Raw genomic sequence first — 21,888 nt, forward strand, 5'->3', positions numbered from 1 at the left:
GTGCGCGAGATAGAGACATGTGCGAGAGAGAGTGAGAGAAATGCGCGAGAGAGAGAGGGAGGTGCGCGAGAGAGAGAGATGTGCGAGAGAGAGATGGACGAGAGAGTGATGCGCGAGAGAGAGATATGTGGGAGAGAGATGTGCGAGAGAGAGATGTGCGAGAGAGAGATGTGCGAGAGAGAGATGTGCGAGAGAGAGAGAGCGCGAGATGTGCGAGAGAGAGAGATGTGCGAGCGAGTGAGATGTGCGAGACAGAGAGAGAGAGAGAGAGAGAGAGAGATGTGCGAGCGAGAGACATGCGCGAGAGAGAGAGAGAGAGACGTGCGTGTGAGAGAGAGAGGGAGACATGCGTGCGAGAGAGAGAGAGACATGCGCGAGAGAGAGAGAGACATGCATGAGAGAGAGACATGCACGAGAGAGAGACATGTGCAAGAGAGAGACGTGTGCGAGAGAGAGAAACGTGTGCGAGAGAGAGAGATTGCGCGAGAGAGAGATGCGCGCGAGAGAGAGAGAGATGTGCGAGAGAGAGAGATGTGCGAGAGAGAGAGATGTGCGAGAGAGAGAGATGTGCGAGATAGATGTGCGAGAGAGAGAGAGAGAGGCGTGCGCGAGCGAGAGACGTGCGCGAGAGAGAGAGAGAGAGACGTGCGTGTGAGAGAGAGAGAGAGACATGCGCGCGAGAGAGAGAGAGACATGCGCGAGAGAGAGAGAGACATGCATGAGAGAGAGACATGCACGAGAGAGACATGTGCGAGAGAGAGACGTGTGCGAGAGAGAGACGTGTGCGAGAGAGAGATTGCGCGAGAGAGAGATGTGCGCGAGAGAGCGAGAGATGTGCGCGAGAGAGAGAGATGTGCGAGAGAGAGACATGTGCGAGAGAGAGACATTTGCGAGAAGGAGACATGTACGAGAGTGAGACATGTGCGAGAGTGAGACATGTGCGAGATAGAGAGAGAGATGTGCGAGAGAGAGTGAGAGAAATGTGCGAGAGAGAGAGATATGTGCGAGAGAGAGAGATGTGCGAGAGAGAGAGATGTGCGAGAGAGAGAGATGTGCGAGAGAGAGAGAGAGATGTGTGAGAGAGTGAGAGAGAGATGTGCATGAGAGAGAGAGAGATGTGCAAGAGAGAGAGATGTGCGAGACAGAGAGATGTGTGAGACAGAGAGAGCGCGCGAGATGTGTGAGAGAGAGATGCGCGAGAGAGAGATGCGCGAGAGAGAGATATGTGGGAGAGAGATGTGCGAGAGAGAGATGTGCGAGAGAGAGAGAGCGCGAGATGTGCGAGAGAGAGAGTTGTGCGAGCGAGAGAGATGTGCGAGAGAGAGAGATGTGCGAGAGAGAGAGAGATGTGCGAGAGAGAGAGATGTGCGAGAGAGAGAGATGTGCGAGATAGATGTGCGAGAGAGAGAGAGAGACGTGCGCGAGCGACAGACGTGCGCGAGAGAGAGAGAGAGAGACGTGCGTGTGAGAGAGAGAGAGAGACATGCGCGCGAGAGAGAGAGACATGCGCGAGAGAGAGAGAGACATGCATGACAGAGAGACATGCACGAGAGAGAGACATGTGCGAGAGAGAGACGTGTGCGAGAGAGAGACGTGTGCGAGAGAGAGATTGCGCGAGAGAGAGATGTGCGCGAGAGAGCGAGAGATGTGCGCGAGAGAGAGAGATGTGCGAGAGAGAGACATGTGCGAGAGAGAGACATTTGCGAGAAGGAGACATGTACGAGAGTGAGACATGTGCGAGAGTGAGACATGTGCGAGAGAGAGACATGTGCGAGATAGAGAGAGAGATGTGCGAGAGAGAGAGAGAGAAATGTGCGAGAGAGAGAGTGAGAAATGTGCGAGAGAGAGAGATATGTGCGAGAGAGAGATATGTGCGAGAGAGAGAGATGTGCGAGAGAGAGAGATGTGCGAGAGAGAGAGATGTGCGAGAGAGAGAGAGGAGTGCGAGAGAGAGAGGTGTGCAAGAGAGAGGGATGTGCGACAGAGAGAGATGTGCGAGAGAGAGAGATGTGCGAGAGAGAGAGATGTGCGAGAGAGAGAGAGAGATGTGCGAGAGTGTGAGAGAGAGATGTGCATGAGAGAGAGATGTGCGAGAGAGAGTGATGTGCGACAGAGAGAGATGTGCGAGAGAGAGATGTGCGAGATAGAGAGAGAGATGTGCGAGAGAGAGAGAGATGTGCGACAGAGAGAGGGAGCTGTGCGAAAGACTGAGAGATGTGCCAGAGAGAGAGATGTGCGAGAGAGAGAGACGTGCGCTAGCGAGAGACGTGCGGGAGAGAGAGATAGAGACGTGCGCGAGAGAGAGAGAGAGACATGCGCGAGAGAGAGAGAGACATGCATGAGAGAGAGACATGCAGGAGAGAGAGACATGTGCGACAGAGAGACGTGTGCGAGAGAGAGATTGCGCGAGAGAGAGATGTGCGCGAGAGAGAGAGAGATGTGCGCGAGAGAGAGAGATGTGCGAGAGAGAGACATGTGCGAGAGAGGGAGATGTGCGAGAGAGAGAGAGAGAGATGTGCGAGAGAGAGAGAGAGATGTGCGAGAGAGAGAGAGATGTGCGAGAGAGAGAGATGTGCGAGAGAGAGGTGTGCGAGAGTGAGAGGTGTGCAAGAGAGAGGGATGTGCGAGAGAGAGAGATGTGTGACAGAGAGAGATGTGCGAGAGAGAGAGATGTGCGAGAGAGAGAGAGAGTTTTGTGCGAGAGAGAGAGTGATGTGCGAGAGAGAGAGTTGAGCGACAGAGAGAGATGTGCGACAGAGAGAGAGAGATGTGCGAGAGAGAAGTGTGTGAGAGAGAGAGATGTCCGAGAGAGAGAGATGTGCGAGAGAGAGAGAGAGACGTGCGCGAGAGAGGGGCATGTGCGAGAGAGAGTGAGAGAAATGCGCGAGAGAGAGAGGGAGGTGCGCGAGAGAGAGAGATGTGCGAGAGAGAGATGGACGAGAGAGAGATGCGCGAGAGCGAGATATGTGGGAGAGAGATGTGCGAGAGAGAGATGTGCGAGAGAGAGATGTGCGAGAGAGAGAGAGCGCGAGATGTGCGAGAGAGAGAGATGAGCGAGCGAGAGAGATGTGCGAGAGAGAGAGAGATGTGCGAGAGAGAGAGAGATGTGCGAGACAGAGAGAGAGAGAGATGTGCGAGAGAGAGAGATGTGCGAGATAGATGTGCGAGAGAGAGAGAGAGATGTGCGCGAGCGAGAGACTTGCGCGAGAGAGAGAGAGAGAGACGTGCGTGTGAGAGAGAGAGAGAGGCATGCGCGCGAGAGAGAGAGACATGCGCGAGAGAGAGAGAAACATGCATGAGAGAGAGACATGCACGAGAGAGAGACATGCACGAGAGAGAGACGTGTGCGAGAGAGAGACGTGTGCGAGAGAGAGACGTGTGCGAGAGAGAGACGTGTGCGAGAGAGAGAGACGTGTGCGAGAGAGAGATGTGCGTGAGAGAGAGAGATGTGCGCGAGAGAGAGAGATGTGCGAGAGAGAGACATGTGCGAGAGAGAGACATGTGCGAGAGAGAGACATTTGCGAGAGGGAGACATGTACGAGAGTGAGACATGTGCGAGAGAGAGAGATGTGCGAGAGAGAGAGAGATGTGCGAGAGAGAGAGAGAGATGTGCGAGAGAGAGAGATATGTGCGAGAGAGAGAGATATGTGCGAGAGAGAGATGTGCGAGAGAGAGGTGTGCGAGAGAGAGAGGTGTGCGAGAGAGAGAGGTGTGCGAGAGAGAGAGAGGTGTGCGAGAGAGAGAGGTGTGTAAGAGAGAGAGATGTGCGAGAGAGAGAGATGTGCGAGAGAGAGAGGTGTGCGAGAGAGAGAGGTGTGCGAGAGAGAGGGATGTGTGAGAGAGAGGGATGTGCGACAGAGAGAGATGTGCGACAGAGAGAGATGTGCGACAGAGAGAGATGTGCGAGAGACAGAGAGAGATGTGCGAGAGAGAGAGAGAGATGTGCGAGAGAGAGGTGTGCGAGTGAGAGAGATGTCCGAGAGAGAGAAATGTGCGAGAGAGAGAGATGTGCGAGAGAGAGAGATGTGCGAGAGAGAGAGATGTGCGAGAGAGAGAGAGAGAGACGTGCGCGAGATAGAGACATGTGAGAGAGAGAGTGAGAGAAATGCGCGAGAGAGAGAGGGAGGTGCGCGAGAGAGAGAGATGTGCGAGAGAGAGATGGACGAGAGAGTGATGCGCGAGAGAGAGATATGTGGGAGAGAGATGTGCGAGAGAGAGATGTGCGAGAGAGAGATGTGCGAGAGAGAGAGAGCGCGAGATGTGCGAGAGAGAGAGATGTGCGAGCGAGTGAGATGTGCGAGACAGAGAGAGAGAGAGAGAGAGAGAGAGATGTGCGAGCGAGAGACATGCGCGAGAGAGAGAGAGAGAGACGTGCGTGTGAGAGAGAGAGGGAGACATGCGTGCGAGAGAGAGAGAGACATGCGCGAGAGAGAGAGAGACATGCATGAGAGAGAGACATGCACGAGAGAGAGACATGTGCAAGAGAGAGACGTGTGCGAGAGAGAGAAACGTGTGCGAGAGAGAGAGATTGCGCGAGAGAGAGATGCGCGCGAGAGAGAGAGAGATGTGCGCGAGAGAGAGACATGTGCGAGAGAGAGACATTTGCGAGAGGGAGACATGTACGAGAGTGAGACATGTGCGAGAGTGAGACATGTGCGAGAGAGAGACATGTGCGAGAGAGAGACATGTGCGAGATAGAGAGAGAGATGTGCGAGAGAGAGAGAGAGATGTGCGAGAGAGAGAGATATGTGCGAGAGAGAGAGATGTGCGAGAGAGAGAGATGTGCGAGAGAGAGAGATGTGCGAGAGAGAGGTGTGCGAGAGAGAGAGGTGTGCAAGAGAGAGGGATGTGCGACAGAGAGAGATGTGCGAGAGAGAGAGAGAGAGAGATGTGCGAGAGAGTGAGAGAGAGATGTGCGAGAGAGAGAGATGTGCGAGAGAGAGAGATGAGCGAGAGAGAGAAGTTTGCGAGAGAGAGAAGTTTGCGAGAGAGAGAGAGGTGTGCGAGAGAGAGAGGTGTGTGAGAGAGAGAGGTGTGCGAGAGAGAGGGATGTGCGACAGATGGAGATGTGCGAGTGAGAGAGAAGTGCGAGACAGAGAGAGAGAGATGTGCGACAGAGAGAGATGTGCGAGAGAAAGAGAGAGAGAGAGAGATGTGCGAGAGAGAGAGATGTGCGAGACAGAGAGATGAGCGAGACAGAGAGATGAGCGAGACAGAGAGATGTGCGAGACAGAGAGATGTGCGAGACAGAGAGATGTGCGAGACAGAGAGATGTGCGAGACAGAGAGATGTGCGAGACAGAGAGATGTGCGAGACAGAGAGAGAGAGATAGAGAGAGAGATGTGCGAGAGAGAGAGAGATGTGCGAGAGAGAGAGAGACGTGTGTGAGCGAGAGACATGTGCGAGAGGGAGAGGTGTACGAGAGAGAGAGAGAGAGTTGTGCGCGAGAGAGAGAGAGATGTGCGAGAGAGAGAGAGAGATGTGCGAGAGAGAGAGATGTGCGAGAGAGAGATGTGCGAGAGAGAGAGAGGTGTGCGAGAGAGAGAGAGGTGTGCGAGAGAGAGAGGTGTGCGAGAGAGAGAGAGGTGTGCGAGAGAGAGAGAGATGTGCGAGAGAGAGAGGTGCGCGAGAGAGAGAGGTGTGCGAGAGAGAGAGGTTTGCGAGAGAGAGGGCTGTGCGACAGAGAGAGATGTGCGACAGAGAGAGATGTGCGAGAGAGAGATGTGCGAGATAGAGAGAGAGATGTGCGAGAGAGAGAGAGAGATGTGCGACAGAGAGAGGGAGCTGTGCGAAAGACAGAGAGATGTGCTAGAGAGAGAGATGTGCGAGAGAGAGAGAGAGAGAGATAGATGCGCAAGAGAGAGATGCGCGAGAGAGAGATATGTGGGAGAGAGATGTGCGAGAGACAGATGTGCGAGAGAGAGAGAGACGTGCGCGAGAGAGAGAGAGACGTGCGCGAGAGAGAGAGAGACGTGCGCGAGAGAGAGAGAGACATGCGCGAGAGAGAGAGAGACATGCATGAGAGAGAGACATGCAGGAGAGAGAGACATGTGCGAGAGAGAGACGTGTGCGAGAGAGAGAGACGTGTGCGAGAGAGAGAGACGTGTGCGAGAGAGAGATTGCGCGAGAGAGAGATGTGCGCGAGAGAGAGAGTTGTGCGAGAGAGAGAGAGGTGTGCGAGAGAGAGGGATGTGCGACAGAGAGAGATGTGCGACAGAGAGAGATGTGCGAGAGAGAGAGAGAGAGAGATGTGCGAGACAGACAGATGACCGAGAGAGAGAGGTTTGCGAGAGAGAGAGATGTGTGCGAGAGAGAGAGGTGTGCGAGAGAGAGAGGTGTGCGAGAGAGAGTGAGAGAGAGATGCGCGAGATAAAGAGAGAGAGATGCGCGAGAGAGAGAGGGATGCGCGAGAGAGAGAAATGCGCGAGAAAAAAACCTGCGCGAGGGAGAGACATGCGCGAGAGAGAGACATGCGCGAGAGAGAGAGACAAGCGCAAGAGAGAGAGGTGTGCGAGAGAGAGAGGTGTCCGAGAGAGAGAGGTGTCCGAGAGAGAGAGATGTGCGAGAGAGAGATATGCGTGAGAAAGAGATATGCGTGAGAGAGAGAGAGAGATGTGCGAGAGAGAGAAAGAGATGTGCGAGAGAGAGAGATGTGTGAGAGAGAGAGAGGTGTGCGAGAGAGAGTGGTGTGTGAGAGATGGAGGTGTGCGAGAGAGAGAGATGTGCGCGAGAGAGAGAGAGATGTGCGAGAGAGAGAGAGAGATGTGCGAGAGAGAGAGAGAGATGTGCGAGAGAGAGAGGTGTGCGAGAGAGAGAGGTGTCCGAGAGAGAGGTATGTGCGACAGAGAGAGATGTGCGACAGAGAGAGATGTGCGAGAGAGAGAGATGTGCAAGAGAGAGAGAGAGACTGCGAGAGAGAGAGAGAGATGTGCGAGAGAGAGCGAGAGATGTGCGAGAGAGAGAGGGATGTGCTAGAGAGAGAGAGAGATGTGCGAGAGAGAGAGATGTGCGAGAGAGAGGTGTGCGAGAGAGAGAGATGTGCGAGAGAGAGGGATGTGCGAGAGAGAGAGAGAGACGTGCGCGAGAGAGAGACATGTGCGAGAGAGAGAGATGTGCGAGAGAGAGAGATGTGCGAGAGAGAGATGTGCGAGAGAGAGATGTGCGAGAGAGAGAGAGAGAGAGATGTGCACGAGAGAGGGACAGAGATGTGCTAGACAGAGGGAGAGGGAGTGAGAGAGAGAGACATGTGCGAGAGAGAGAGAGAGATGTGCGAGAGAGAGAGAGCGCGAGATGTGCGAGAGAGAGAGAGAGTGCGCGAGATGTGCGAGACAGAGCGCGTGAGATGTGCGAGAGAGAGAGATGTGCGACAGAGAGAGATATGCGAGTGAGAGAGAAGTGCGAGAGAGAGAGAGAGATGTGCGACAGATAGAGATGTGCGAGAGAGAGTTAGAGAGAGATGTGCGAGAGAGATAGATGTGCGAGACAGAGAGATGAGCAAGACAGAGAGATGTGCGAGAGAGAGAGAGATGTGCGAGAGAGAGAGAGATGTGCGTGAGCGAGAAACGTGCGCGCGCGAGAGAGAGAGAGAGACATGCGCGAGAGAAAGAGAGAGACATGCGCGAGAGGGAGAGGTGTGCGAGAGAGAGAGAGATGTACGCGAGAGAGAGAGAGATGTGCGAGACAGAGAGAGAGATGTGCGAGAGAGAGAGAGATGTGCGAGAGAGAGAGATGTGCGAGAGAGAGAGAGGTGTGCGAGAGAGAGGGATGTGCGACAGAGAGAGATGTGCGACAGAGAGAGATGTGCGACAGAGAGAGAGAGGTGTGCGAGAGAGAGGGATGTGCGACAGAGAGAGATGTGCGAGAGAGAGAGAGATGTGCGAGAGAGAGAGATGTGCGAGAGAGAGAGATGTGCGAGAGAGAGATGTGCAAGAGAGAGAGAGGTGTGCGAGAGAGAGGGATGTGCGAGAGAGAGGGATGTGCGACAGAGAGAGATGTGCGACAGAGAGAGATGTGCGACAGAGAGAGATGTGCGACAGAGAGAGATGTACGAGAGAGAGAGAGAGAGATGTGCGAGAGAGAGGGATGTGCGACAGAGAGAGATGTGCGACAGAGAGGGATGTGCGACAGAGAGAGATGTGCGACAGAGAGAGATGTGCGACAGAGAGAGATGTGCGACAGAGAGAGATGTGCGAGAGAGAGAGAGATGTGCGACAGAGAGAGATGTGCGAGAAAGAGAGATGTGCGAGAAAGAGAGATGTGCGAGAGAGAGAGATGTGCGAGAGAGAGAGATGTGCGAGAGAGAGAGATGTGCGAGAGAGAGAGAGACACGCGCGAGAGAGAGAGAGGGAGGTGCGAGAGAGAGAGATGTGCGAGAGAGAGGTGTGGGAGAGAGAGATGTGCGAGAGAGAGAGATGTGTGAGAGAGGGAGATGCACGAGAGAGAAATTCGCGAGAGAGAAACATGCGCAAATGAAAAATGCGCGAGAGAGAGAGACATGCGCGATAGAGAGACATGCGCGAGAGAGAGAGGTGTGCGAGAGAGAGAGGTGTGCGAGAGAGAGAGGTGTGCGAGAGAGAGAGAGATGTGCGAGTGAGAGAGAGATGTGCTGGAGAGAGAGGGAGATGTGCGAGACAGAGAGAGACAGAGATAGAGAGAGATGTGCGAGAGAGAGAGATGTGCGAGAGAGTGAGAGAGAGAGGTGCATGAGAGAAAGAGAGGGAGATGTGCGAGAGAGAGAGATGTGCGAGAGAGAGACAGATGTGCGCGAGAGAGAGAGAGATCTGCGTGAGAGAGAGAGATGTGCGAGAGAGAGAGATGTGCGAGAGAGAGAGGAGTGCGAGAGAGAGAGAGGTGTGCGAGAGAGAGAGAGGTGTGCGAGAGAGAGAGGTGTGCGAGAGAGAGGGATGTGCGACAGAGAGAGATGTGCGACAGAGAGAGATGTGCGACAGAGAGAGAGAGGTGTGCGAGAGAGAGGGATGTGCGACAGAGAGTGATGTGCGACAGAGAGAGATGTGCGAGAGAGAGAGAGATGTGCGAGAGAGAGAGATGTGCGAGAGAGAGATGTGCAAGAGAGAGAGAGGTGTGCGAGAGAGAGGGATGTGCGAGAGAGAGGGATGTGCGACAGAGAGAGATGTGCGACAGAGAGAGATGTGCGACAGAGAGAGATGTACGAGAGAGAGAGAGAGAGATGTGCGAGAGAGAGGGATGTGCGACAGAGAGAGATGTGCGACAGAGAGGGATGTGCGACAGAGAGAGATGTGCGACAGAGAGAGATGTGCGACAGAGAGAGATGTGCGACAGAGAGAGATGTGCGAGAGAGAGAGAGATGTGCGAGAGAGAGAGAGATGTGCGACAGAGAGAGATGTGCGAGAAAGAGAGATGTGCGAGAAAGAGAGATGTGCGAGAGAGAGAGATGTGCGAGAGAGAGAGATGTGCGAGAGAGAGAGATGTGCGAGAGAGAGAGAGAGACACGCGCGAGAGAGAGAGAGGGAGGTGCGAGAGAGAGAGATGTGCGAGAGAGAGGTGTGGGAGAGAGAGATGTGCGAGAGAGAGAGATGTGTGAGAGAGGGAGATGCACGAGAGAGAAATTCGCGAGAGAGAAACATGCGCAAATGAAAAATGCGCGAGAGAGAGAGACATGCGCGATAGAGAGACATGCGCGAGAGAGAGAGGTGTGCGAGAGAGAGAGGTGTGCGAGAGAGAGAGGTGTGCGAGAGAGAGAGAGATGTGCGAGTGAGAGAGAGATGTGCTGGAGAGAGAGGGAGATGTGCGAGACAGAGAGAGACAGAGATAGAGAGAGATGTGCGAGAGAGAGAGATGTGCGAGAGAGTGAGAGAGAGAGGTGCATGAGAGAAAGAGAGGGAGATGTGCGAGAGAGAGAGATGTGCGAGAGAGAGACAGATGTGCGCGAGAGAGAGAGAGATCTGCGTGAGAGAGAGAGATGTGCGAGAGAGAGAGATGTGCGAGAGAGAGAGGAGTGCGAGAGAGAGAGAGGTGTGCGAGAGAGAGAGAGGTGTGCGAGAGAGAGAGGTGTGCGAGAGAGAGTGATGTGCGACAGAGAGAGATGTGCGAGATAGAGATGTGCGAGATAGAGAGAGAGATGTGCGAGAGAGAGAGAGATGTGCGACAGAGAGAGGGAGCTGTGCGAAAGACAGAGAGATGTGCCAGAGAGAGAGATGTGCGAGAGAGAGAGAGAGAGAGAGAGAGAGATGCGCGAGAGAGAGATGCGCGAGAGACAGATATGTGGGAGAGAGATGTGCGAGAGAGAGTTATGCGACAGAGAGAGATGTGCGAGAGAGAGAGACGTGCGCTAGCGAGAGACGTGCGCGAGAGAGAGAGAGAGACGTGCGCGAGAGAGAGAGAGAAACATGCGCGCGAGAGAGAGAGACATGCCTGAGAGAGAGACATGCAGGAGAGAGAGACATGTGCGACAGAGAGACGTGTGCGAGAGAGAGATTGCGCGAGAGAGAGATGTGCGCGAGAGAGAGAGAGATGTGCGCGAGAGAGGGAGAGATGTGCGCGAGAGAGAGACATGTGCGAGAGAGAGACATGTGCGAGAGAGAGACATTTGCGAGAGGGAGACATGTACGAGAGTGAGACATGTGCGAGAGTGAGACATGTGCGAGAGTGAGACATTTGCGAGAGAGAGAGATGTGCGAGAGAGAGAGAGAGATGTGCGAGAGAGAGAGAGAGATGTGCGAGAGAGAGAGAGAGAGAGAGATATGTGCGAGAGAGAGAGATGTGCGAGAGAGAGAGATGTGCGAGAGAGGTGTGCGAGAGTGAGAGGTGTGCGAGAGAGAGAGAGGTGTGTGAGAGAGAGAGGTGTGCAAGAGAGAGAGATGTGCGAGAGAGAGAGGTGTGCGAGAGAGAGGGATGTGCGAGAGAGAAGGATGTGCGAGAGAGAGGGATGTGCGAGAGAGAGAGATGTGTGACAGAGAGAGATGTGCGACAGAGAGAGATGTGCGAGAGAGAGAGAGAGATTTGTGCGAGAGAGAGAGAGATGTGCGAGAGAGAGAGATGAGCGACAGAGAGAGATGTGCGACAGAGAGAAATGTGCGACAGAGAGAAATGTGCGAGAGAGAGAAATGTGCGAGAGATAGAAATGTGCGAGAGAGAGAGAGAGAGATGTGCGAGAGAGAAGTGTGTGAGAGAGAGAGATGTCCGAGAGAGAGAGATGTGCGAGAGAGAGAGATGTGCGAGAGAGAGAGAGAGACGTGCGCGAGAGAGGGACATGTGCGAGAGAGAGTGAGAGAAATGCGCGAGAGAGAGAGGGAGGTGCGCGAGAGAGAGAGATGTGCGAGAGAGAGGTGGACGAGAGAGAGATGCGCGAGAGAGAGATATGTGGGAGAGAGATGTGCGAGAGAGAGATGTGCGAGAGAGAGATGTGCGAGAGAGAGAGAGCGCGAGATGTGCGAGAGAGAGAGATGTGCGAGCGAGAGAGATGTGCGAGCGAGAGAGATGTGCGAGAGAGAGAGAGATGTGCGAGAGAGATGTGCGAGACAAAGAGAGAGAGAGATGTGCGAGAGAGAGAGATGTGCGAGATAGATGTGCGAGAGAGAGAGAGAGAGACGTGCGCGAGCGAGAGACGTGCGCGAGAGAGAGAGAGAGACGTGCGTGTGAGAGAGAGAGAGAGAGGCATGCGCGCGAGAGAGAGAGAGACATGCGCGAGAGAGAGAGAAACATGCATGAGAGAGAGACATGCACGAGAGAGAGACATGTGCGAGAGAGAGACGTGTGCGAGAGACAGACGTGTGCGAGAGAGAGATTGCGCGAGAGAGAGATGTGCGCGAGAGAGAGAGAGATGTGCGCGAGAGAGAGAGATGTGCGAGAGAGAGAGAGATGTGCGAGAGAGAGAGATGTGCGAGAGAGAGAGAGATGTGCGAGAGAGAGAGATGTGCGAGAGAGAGAGATGTGCGAGATAGATGTGCGAGAGAGAGAGAGAGAGATGTGCGCGAGCGAGAGACGTGCGCGAGAGAGAGAGAGAGAGACGTGCGTGTGAGAGAGAGAGAGAGAGACATGCGCGCGAGAGAGAGAGAGACATGCGCGCGAGAGAGAGAGACATGCACGAGAGAGAGACATGCGCGAGAGAGAGACGTGTGCGAGAGAGAGACGTGTGCGAGAGAGAGACGTGTGCGAGAGAGAGACGTGTGCGAGAGAGAGACGTGTGCGAGAGAGAGATTGCGCGAGAGAGAAATGTGCGCGAGAGAGCGAGAGATGTGCGCGAGAGAGAGATGTGCGAGAGAGAGAGATATGTGCAAGAGAGAGAGAGATGTGCGAGAGAGAGACATGTGCGAGAGAGAGAGATGTGCGAGAGAGAGGTGTGCGAGAGAGAGAGGTGTGCGAGAGAGAGAGAGGTGTGCGAGAGAGAGAGGTGTGCAAGAGAGAGGGATGTGCGACAGAGAGAGATGTGCGAGAGAGAGAGAGGTGTGAGAGAGAGAGAGAGAGAGATGTGCGAGAGAGTGAGAGAGAGATGTGCAAGAGAGAGAGAGATGTGCGAGAGAGAGAGATGAGCGAGAGAGAGAAGTTTGCGAGAGAGAGAGAGGTGTGCGAGAGAGAGAGGGATGTGCGAGAGAGAGGGATGTGCGAGAGAGAGGGATGTGCGAGAGAGAGGGATGTGCGAGAGAGAGGGATGTGCGAGAGAGAGGGATGTGCGACAGAGGGAGATGTGCGAGTGAGAGAGAAGTGCGAGAGAGAGATGTGCGACAGAGAGAGATGTGCGAGAGAAAGAGAGAGAGAGAGATGTGCGAGAGAGAGAGATGTGCGAGACAGAGAGATGAGCGAGACAGAGAGATGTGCGAGACAGAGCGATGTGCGAGACAGAGAGAGAGAGATAGAGAGAGAGATGTGCGAGAGAGAGAGAGATGTGCGAGAGAGAGAGAGACGTGTGTGAGCGAGAGACATGCGCGAGAGAAAAAGAGAGACATGTGCGAGAGGGAGAGGTGTACGAGAGAGAGAGAGTTGTGCGAGAGAGAGAGAGAGTTGTGCGAGAGAGAGAGAGAGATGTGCGAGAGAGAGAGAGGTGTGCGAGAGAGAGAGAGGTGTGCGAGAGAGAGAGATGTGCGAGACAGAGAGATGAGCGAGACAAAGAGATGTGCAAGACAGAGCGATGTGCGAGACAGAGCGATGTGCGAGACAGAGCGATGTGCGAGACAGAGAGAGAGAGATAGAGAGAGAGATGTGCGAGAGAGAGAGAGAGAAATGTGCAAGAGAGAGATATGTGCAAGAGAGAGAGAGATGTGCGAGAGAGAGAGAGATGTGCGAGAGAGAGAGAGACGTGTGTGAGCGAGAGACATGCGCGAGAGAAAAAGAGAGACATGTGCGAGAGGGAGAGGTGTACGAGAGAGAGAGAGTTGTGCAAGAGAGAGAGAGAGTTGTGCGAGAGAGAGAGAGAGATGTGCGAGAGAGAGAGATGTGCGAGAGAGAGAGAGATGTACGAGAGAGAGAGAGGTGTGCGAGAGAGAGAGGTGTGCGAGAGAGAGACATGTGCGAGAGAGAGATGTGCGACAGAGAGAGATGTGCGAGAGAGAGAGAGAGAGAGATGTGCGAGAGAGAGGTGTGCGAGAGAGAGAGATGTCCGAGAGAGAGAGATGTGCGAGAGAGAGAGATGTGCGAGAGAGAGAGAGAGACGTGCGCGAGAGAGAGACATGTGCGAGAGAGAGTGAGAGAAATGCGCGAGAGAGAGAGGGAGGTGCGCGAGAGAGAGAGATGTGCGAGAGAGAGATGGACGAGAGAGAGATGCGCGAGAGAGAGATATGTGGGAGAGGGATGTGCGAGAGAGAGATGTGCGAGAGAGAGAGAGCGCGAGATGTGCGAGAGAGAGAGTTGTGCGAGCGAGAGAGATGTGCGAGAGAGAGAGAGATGTGCGAGAGAGAGAGATGTGCGAGAGAGAGAGATGTGCGAGAGAGAGAGATGTGCGAGATAGATGTGCGAGAGAGAGAGAGAGAGACGTGCGCGAGAGAGAGAGAGAGAGACGTGCGTGTGAGAGAGAGAGAGAGACATGCGCGCGAGAGAGAGAGAGACATGCGCGAGAGAGAGAGAGACATGCATGAGAGAGAGACATGCACGAGAGAGACATGTGCGAGAGAGAGACGTGTGCGAGAGAGAGACGTGTGCGAGAGAGAGATTGAGCGAGAGAGAGATGTGCGCGAGAGAGCGAGAGATGTGCGCGAGAGAGAGAGATGTGCGAGAGAGAGACATGTGCGAGAGAGAGACATTTGCGAGAAGGAGACATGTACGAGAGTGAGACATGTGCGAGAGTGAGACATGTGCGAGATAGAGAGAGAGATGTGCGAGAGAGAGTGAGAGAAATGTGCGAGAGAGAGAGATATGTGCGAGAGAGAGAGATGTGCGAGAGAGAGAGATGTGCGAGAGAGAGAGATGTGCGAGAGAGAGAGAGAGATGTGCGAGAGAGTGAGAGAGAGATGTGCATGAGAGAGAGAGAGATGTGCAAGAGAGAGAGATGTGCGAGACAGAGAGATGTGTGAGACAGAGAGAGCGCGCGAGATGTGTGAGAGAGAGATGCGCGAGAGAGAGATGCGCGAGAGAGAGATATGTGGGAGAGAGATGTGCGAGAGAGAGATGTGCGAGAGAGAGATGTGCGAGAGAGAGAGAGCGCGAGATGTGCGAGAGAGAGAGTTGTGCGAGCGAGAGAGATGTGCGAGAGAGAGAGAGATGTGCGAGAGAGAGAGATGTGCGAGAGAGAGAGATGTGCGAGATAGATGTGCGAGAGAGAGAGAGAGAGACGTGCGCGAGCGACAGACGTGCGCGAGAGAGAGAGAGAGAGACGTGCGTGTGAGAGAGAGAGAGAGACATGCGCGCGAGAGAGAGAGACATGCGCGAGAGAGAGAGAGACATGCATGACAGAGAGACATGCACGAGAGAGAGACATGTGCGAGAGAGAGACGTGTGCGAGAGAGAGACGTGTGCGAGAGAGAGATTGCGCGAGAGAGAGATGTGCGCGAGAGAGCGAGAGATGTGCGCGAGAGAGAGAGATGTGCGAGAGAGAGACATGTGCGAGAGAGAGACATTTGCGAGAAGGAGACATGTACGAGAGTGAGACATGTGCGAGAGTGAGACATGTGCGAGAGAGAGACATGTGCGAGATAGAGAGAGAGATGTGCGAGAGAGAGAGAGAGAAATGTGCGAGAGAGAGAGAGAGAAATGTGCGAGAGAGAGAGATATGTGCGAGAGAGAGAGATGTGCGAGAGAGAGAGATGTGCGAGAGAGAGAGATGTGCGAGAGAGAGAGAGGAGTGCGAGAGAGAGAGGTGTGCAAGAGAGAGGGATGTGCGACAGAGAGAGATGTGCGAGAGAGAGAGATTTGCGAGAGAGAGAGAGAGATGTGCGAGAGTGTGAGAGAGAGATGTGCATGAGAGAGAGATGTGCGAGAGAGAGTGATGTGCGACAGAGAGAGATGTGCGAGAGAGAGATGTGCGAGATAGAGAGAGAGATGTGCGAGAGAGAGAGAGATGTGCGACAGAGAGAGGGAGCTGTGCGAAAGACTGAGAGATGTGCCAGAGAGAGAGATGTGCGAGAGAGAGAGACGTGCGCTAGCGAGAGACGTGCAGGAGAGAGAGATAGAGACGTGCGCGAGAGAGAGAGAGAGACATGCGCGAGAGAGAGAGAGACATGCATGAGAGAGAGACATGCAGGAGAGAGAGACATGTGCGACAGAGAGACGTGTGCGAGAGAGAGATTGCGCGAGAGAGAGATGTGCGCGAGAGAGAGAGAGATGTGCGCGAGAGAGAGAGATGTGCGAGAGAGAGACATGTGCGAGAGAGGGAGATGTGCGAGAGAGAGAGAGAGAGATGTGCGAGAGAGAGAGAGAGATGTGCGAGAGAGAGAGAGAGATGTGCGAGAGAGAGAGATGTGCGAGAGAGAGGTGTGCGAGAGTGAGAGGTGTGCGAGAGAGAGGGATGTGCGAGAGAGAGAGATGTGTGACAGAGAGAGATGTGCGAGAGAGAGAGATGTGCGAGAGAGAGAGAGAGTTTTGTGCGAGAGAGAGAGTGATGTGCGAGAGAGAGAGTTGAGCGACAGAGAGAGATGTGCGACAGAGAGAGAGAGATGTGCGAGAGAGAAGTGTGTGAGAGAGAGAGATGTCCGAGAGAGAGAGATGTGCGAGAGAGAGAGAGAGACGTGCGCGAGAGAGGGGCATGTGCGAGAGAGAGTGAGAGAAATGCGCGAGAGAGAGAGGGAGGTGCGCGAGAGAGAGAGATGTGCGAGAGAGAGATGGACGAGAGAGAGATGCGCGAGAGCGAGATATGTGGGAGAGAGATGTGCGAGAGAGAGATGTGCGAGAGAGAGATGTGCGAGAGAGAGAGAGCGCGAGATGTGCGAGAGAGAGAGATGAGCGAGCGAGAGAGATGTGCGAGAGAGAGAGAGATGTGCGAGAGAGAGAGAGATGTGCGAGACAGAGAGAGAGAGAGATGTGCGAGAGAGAGAGATGTGCGAGATAGATGTGCGAGAGAGAGAGAGAGAGACGTGCGTGAGCGAGAGACTTGCGCGAGAGAGATAGAGAGAGACGTGCGTGTGAGAGAGAGAGAGAGGCATGCGCGCGAGAGAGAGAGAGACATGCGCGAGAGAGAGAGAAACATGCATGAGAGAGAGACATGCACGAGAGAGAGACATGTGCGAGAGAGAGACGTGTGCGAGAGAGAGACGTGTGCGAGAGAGAGACGTGTGCGAGAGAGAGATTGCGCGAGAGAGAGATGTGCGCGAGAGAGAGAGAGATGTGCGCGAGAGAGAGAGATGTGCGCGAGAGAGACATGTGCGAGAGAGAGACATTTGCGAGAAGGAGACATGTACGAGAGTGAGACATGTGCGAGAGTGAGACATGTGCGAGAGAGAGACATGTGCGAGAGAGAGAGAGAGATGTGCGAGAGAGAGAGATGAGCGAGAGAGAGAAGTTTGCGAGAGAGAGAGAGGTGTACGAGAGAGAGAGGTGTGCGAGAGAGAGAGGTGTGCGAGAGAGAGGGATGTGCGAGAGACAGGGATGTGCGAGAGACAGGGATGTGCGAGAGACAGGGATGTGCGAGAGACAGGGATGTGCGACAGAGGGAGATGTGCGAGTGAGAGAGAAGTGCGAGAGAGAGAGAGAGATGTGCGACAGAGAGAGATGTGCGAGAGAAAGAGAGAGAGAGAGATGTGCGAGAGAGAGAGATGTGCGAGACAGAGAGATGAGCGAGACAGAGAGATGTGCGAGACAGAGAGATGTGCGAGACAGAGAGATGTGCGAGACAGAGAGAGAGAGATAGAGAGAGAGATGTGCGAGAGAGAGAGAGATGTGCGAGAGAGAGAGAGACGTGTGTGAGCGAGAGACATGCGCGAGAGAAAAAGAGAGACATGTGCGAGAGGGAGAGGTGTACGAGAGAGAGAGAGTTGTGGGAGAGAGAGAGAGAGATGTGCGAGAGAGAGAGAGAGATGTGCGAGAGAGAGAGAGAGATGTGCAGGAGAGAGAGAGATGTGCGAGAGAGAGAGAGGTGTGCGAGAGAGAGAGGTGTGCGAGAGAGACATGTGTGAGAGAGAGATGTGCGAGAGAGAGAGATGTGCGAGAGAGAGAGAGAGAGATGTGCGAGAGAGAGGTGTGCGAGAGAGAGAGATGTGCGAGAGAGAGAGAGAGACGTGCGCGAGAGAGAGACATGTGCGAGAGAGAGTGAGAGAAATGCGCGAGAGAGAGAGGGAGGTGCGCGAGAGAGAGAGATGTGCGAGAGAGAGATGGACGAGAGAGAGATGCGCGAGAGAGAGATATGTGGGAGAGAGATGTGCGAGAGAGAGATGTGCGAGAGAGAGATGTGCGAGAGAGAGAGAGCGCGAGATGTGCGAGAGAGTTGTGCGAGCGAGAGAGATGTGCGAGAGAGAGAGATGTGCGAGAGAGAGAGATGTGCGAGATAGATGTGCGAGAGAGAGAGAGAGAGACGTGCGCGAGCGAGAGACGTGCGCGAGAGAGAGAGAGAGAGACGTGCGTGTGAGAGAGAGAGAGAGACATGCGCGCGAGAGAGAGAGAGACATGCGCGAGAGAGAGAGAGACATGCACGAGAGAGAGACATGCGCGAGAGAGAGACGTGTGCGAGAGAGAGACGTGTGCGAGAGAGAGACGTGTGCGAGAGAGAGATTGCGCGAGAGAGAGATGTGCGCGAGAGAGCGAGAGATGTGCGCGAGAGAGAGAGATGTGCGAGAGAGAGACATGTGCGAGAGAGAGACATTTGCGAGAGTGAGACATGTGCGAGAGAGAGACATGTGCGAGATAGAGAGAGAGATGTGCGAGAGAGAGAGAGAGAAATGTGCGAGAGAGAGAGATATGTGCGAGAGAGAGATGTGCGAGAGAGTGAGATGTGCGAGAGAGAGAGATGTGCGAGAGAGAGAGGAGTGCGAGAGAGAGAGGTGTGCAAGAGAGAGGGATGTGCGACAGAGAGAGATGTGCGAGAGAGAGAGATGTGCGAGAGAGAGAGAGAGAGATGTGCGAGAGAGTGAGAGAGAGATGTGCATGAGAGAGAGATGTGCGAGAGAGAGAGAGATGTGCGACAGAGAGAGATGTGCGAGAGAAAGAGAGAGAGAGAGAGATGTGCGAGAGAGAGAGATGTGCGAGACAGAGAGATGAGCGAGACAGAGAGATGTGCGAGACAGAGAGATGTGCGAGACAGAGAGAGAGAGATAGAGAGAGAGATGTGCGAGAGAGAGAGAGACGTGTGTGAGCGAGAGACATGTGCGAGAGAAAAAGAGAGACATGTGCGAGAGGGAGAGGTGTACGAGAGAGAGAGAGAGTTGTGCGCGAGAGAGAGAGAGATGTGCGAGAGAGAGAGAGAGAGATGTGCGAGAGAGAGAGATGTGCGAGAGAGAGAGATGTGCGAGAGAGAGAGAGGTGTGCGAGAGAGAGAGGTGTGCGAGAGAGAGAGGTGTGCGACAGAGAGAGATGTGCGACAGAGAGAGATGTGCGACAGAGAGAGATGTGCGACAGAGAGAGAGAGAGATGTGCGAGAGAGAGAGATGAGCGAGAGTGAGAAGTTTGCGAGAGAGAGAGAGGTGTGCGAGAGAGAGAGGTGTGCGAGAGAGAGAGGTGTGCGAGAGAGAGAGAGTTGTGGGAGAGAGAGAGAGAGATGTGCGAGAGAGAGAGAGAGATGTGCGAGAGAGAAAGAGAGAGACATGTGCGAGAGAGAGAGGTGTGCGAGAGAGAGACAGATGTGAGCGAGAGAGAGAGAGATGTGCTAGAGAGAGATGTGCGAGAGAGAGATGTGCGAGAGAGAGATGTGCGAGAGAGATGTGCGAGAGAGAGATGTGCGAGAGAGAGAGAGCGCGCGAGATGTGCGAGAGAGAGAGATGTGTGAAAGAGAGAGAGAGAGAAAGATGTGCGAGAGAAAGAGATGTGCGAGAGAGAGAGATGTGCGAGAGAGAGAGAAGTGCGAGAGAGAGAGAGAGAGAGATGTGCGACAGAGAGAGATGTGCGAGAGAGAGAGAGAGAGAGAGATGTGCGAGAAAGAGAGATGTGCGAGACAGAGAGATGTGTGAGACAGAGAGAGAGAGATAGAGAGAGATGTGCGAGAGAGAGAGAGATGTGCGAGAGAGAGAGAGACGTGTGTGAGCGAGAGACATGCGCGAGAGAAAAAGAGAGACATGTGCGAGAGGGAGAGGTGTACGAGAGAGAGAGAGTTGTGGGAGAGAGAGAGAGAGATGTGCGAGAGAGAGAGAGAGATGTGCGAGAGAGAGAGATGGGCGAGAGAGAGAGAGGTGTGTGAGAGAGACATGTGCGAGAGAGAGATGTGCGAGAGAGAGAGATGTGCGAGAGAGAGAGAGAGAGAGAGATGTGCGAGAGAGAGGTGTGCGAGAGAGAGAGATGTCTGAGAGAGAGAGATGTGCGAGAGAGAGAGATGTGCGAGAGAGAGAGATGTGCGAGAGAGAGAGAGAGACGTGCGCGAGAGAGAGACGTGCGAGAGAGAGTGAGAGAAATGCGCGAGAGAGAGAGGGAGGTGCGCGAGAGAGAGAGATGTGCGAGAGAGAGATGGACGAGAGAGAGATGCGCGAGAGAGAGATATGTGGGAGAGAGATGTGCGAGAGAGAGATGTGCGAGAGAGAGATGTGCGAGAGAGAGATGTGCGAGAGAGAGAGAGCGCGAGATGTGCGAGAGAGTTGTGCGAGCGAGAGAGATGTGCGAGAGAGAGAGATGTGCGAGAGAGAGAGATGTGCGAGAGAGAGAGATGTGCGAGATAGATGTGCGAGAGAGAGAGAGAGAGAGACGTGCGCGAGCGAGAGACGTGCGCGAGAGAGAGAGAGAGAGACGTGCGTGTGAGAGAGAGAGAGAGACATGCGCGCGAGAGAGAGAGAGACATGCGCGAGAGAGAGAGAGACATGCATGAGAGAGAGACATGCACGAGAGAGAGACATGCGCGAGAGAGAGACGTGTGCGAGAGAGAGACGTGTGCGAGAGAGAGACGTGTGCGAGAGAGAGATTGCGCGGGAGAGAGATGTGCGCGAGAGAGAGATGTGCGCGAGAGAGCGAGAGATGTGCGCGAGAGAGAGAGATGTGCGAGAGAGAGACATGTGCGAGAGAGAGACATTTGCGAGAGAGAGACATTTGCGAGAGTGAGACATGTGCGAGAGAGAGACATGTGCGAGATAGAGAGAGAGATGTGCGAGAGAGAGAGAGAGAAATGTGCGAGAGAGAGAGATATGTGCGAGAGAGAGAGATGTGCGAGAGAGAGAGATGTGCGAGAGAGAGAGATGTGCGAGAGAGAGAGAGGAGTGCGAGAGAGAGAGGTGTGCAAGAGAGAGGGATGTGCGACAGAGAGAGATGTGCGAGAGAGAGAGATGTGCGAGAGAGAGAGAGAGAGATGTGCGAGAGAGTGAGAGAGAGATGTGCATGAGAGAGAGATGTGCGAGAGAGAGAGATGTGCGACAGAGAGAGATGTGCGAGAGAAAGAGAGAGAGAGAGAGATGTGCGAGAGAGAGAGATGTGCGAGACAGAGAGATGAGCGAGACAGAGAGATGTGCGAGACAGAGAGATGTGCGAGACAGAGAGATGTGCGAGACAGAGAGAGAGAGATAGAGAGAGAGATGTGCGAGAGAGAGAGACGTGTGTGAGCGAGAGACATGTGCGAGAGAAAAAGAGAGACATGTGCGAGAGGGAGAGGTGTACGAGAGAGAGAGAGAGTTGTGCGCGAGAGAGAGAGAGATGTGCGAGAGAGAGAGAGAGAGATGTGCGAGAGAGAGTGAGATGTGCGAGAGAGAGAGAGGTGTGCGAGAGAGAGAGGTGTGCGAGAGAGAGGGATGTGCGACAGAGAGAGATGTGCGACAGAGAGAGATGTGCGAGAGAGATTGAGAGAGATGTGCGAGAGAGAGAGATGTGCGAGAGAGAGAGATGAGCGAGAGAGAGAGGTTTGCGAGAGAGAGGGATGTGCGACAGAGAGAGATGTGCGACAGAGAGAGATGTGCAAGAGAGAGAGAGAGAGAGATGTGCGAGAGAGAGAGATGTGCGAGAGAGAGAGATGAGCGAGAGAGAGAGGTTTGCGAGAGAGAGAGAGGTGTGTGAGAGAGAGAGAGCTGTGCGAGAGAGAGAGGTGTGCGAGAGAGAGAGGTGTGCGAGAGAGAGAGGTATCCGAGAGAGAGGTATGTGCGAGAGAGAGAGATGTGCAAGAGAGAGAGAGAGATGTGCGAGAGAGCGAGAGGGATGTGCTAGAGAGAGAGAGGGATGTGCTAGAGAGAGAGAGGGATGTGCGAGAGAGAGAGATGTGCAAGAGAGAGAGAGAGAGATGTGCGAGAGAGCGAGAGGGATGTGCTAGAGAGAGAGAGGGATGTGCGAGAGAGAGAGATGTGCGAGACAGAGAGATGTGCGAGACAGAGAGAGAGAGAGAGAGGTGCGCGAGAGAAAGAGAGAGAGATGTGCAAGAGAGAGAGAGAGATG

General features: G+C 54.1%; 1 protein-coding gene across 1 annotated transcript in view; it reads right to left on the minus strand.

Annotated features, from left to right (window-relative positions):
• Window positions 1-21,888, minus strand: part of unc5a (unc-5 netrin receptor A) — an 860,398-nt gene that overhangs the window by 411,331 nt on the left and 427,179 nt on the right. The window lies entirely within an intron of this gene.

Source organism: Stegostoma tigrinum, chromosome 13, assembly GCF_030684315.1.
Source record: "Stegostoma tigrinum isolate sSteTig4 chromosome 13, sSteTig4.hap1, whole genome shotgun sequence".
NCBI classification, from domain to species: domain Eukaryota; kingdom Metazoa; phylum Chordata; class Chondrichthyes; order Orectolobiformes; family Stegostomatidae; genus Stegostoma; species Stegostoma tigrinum.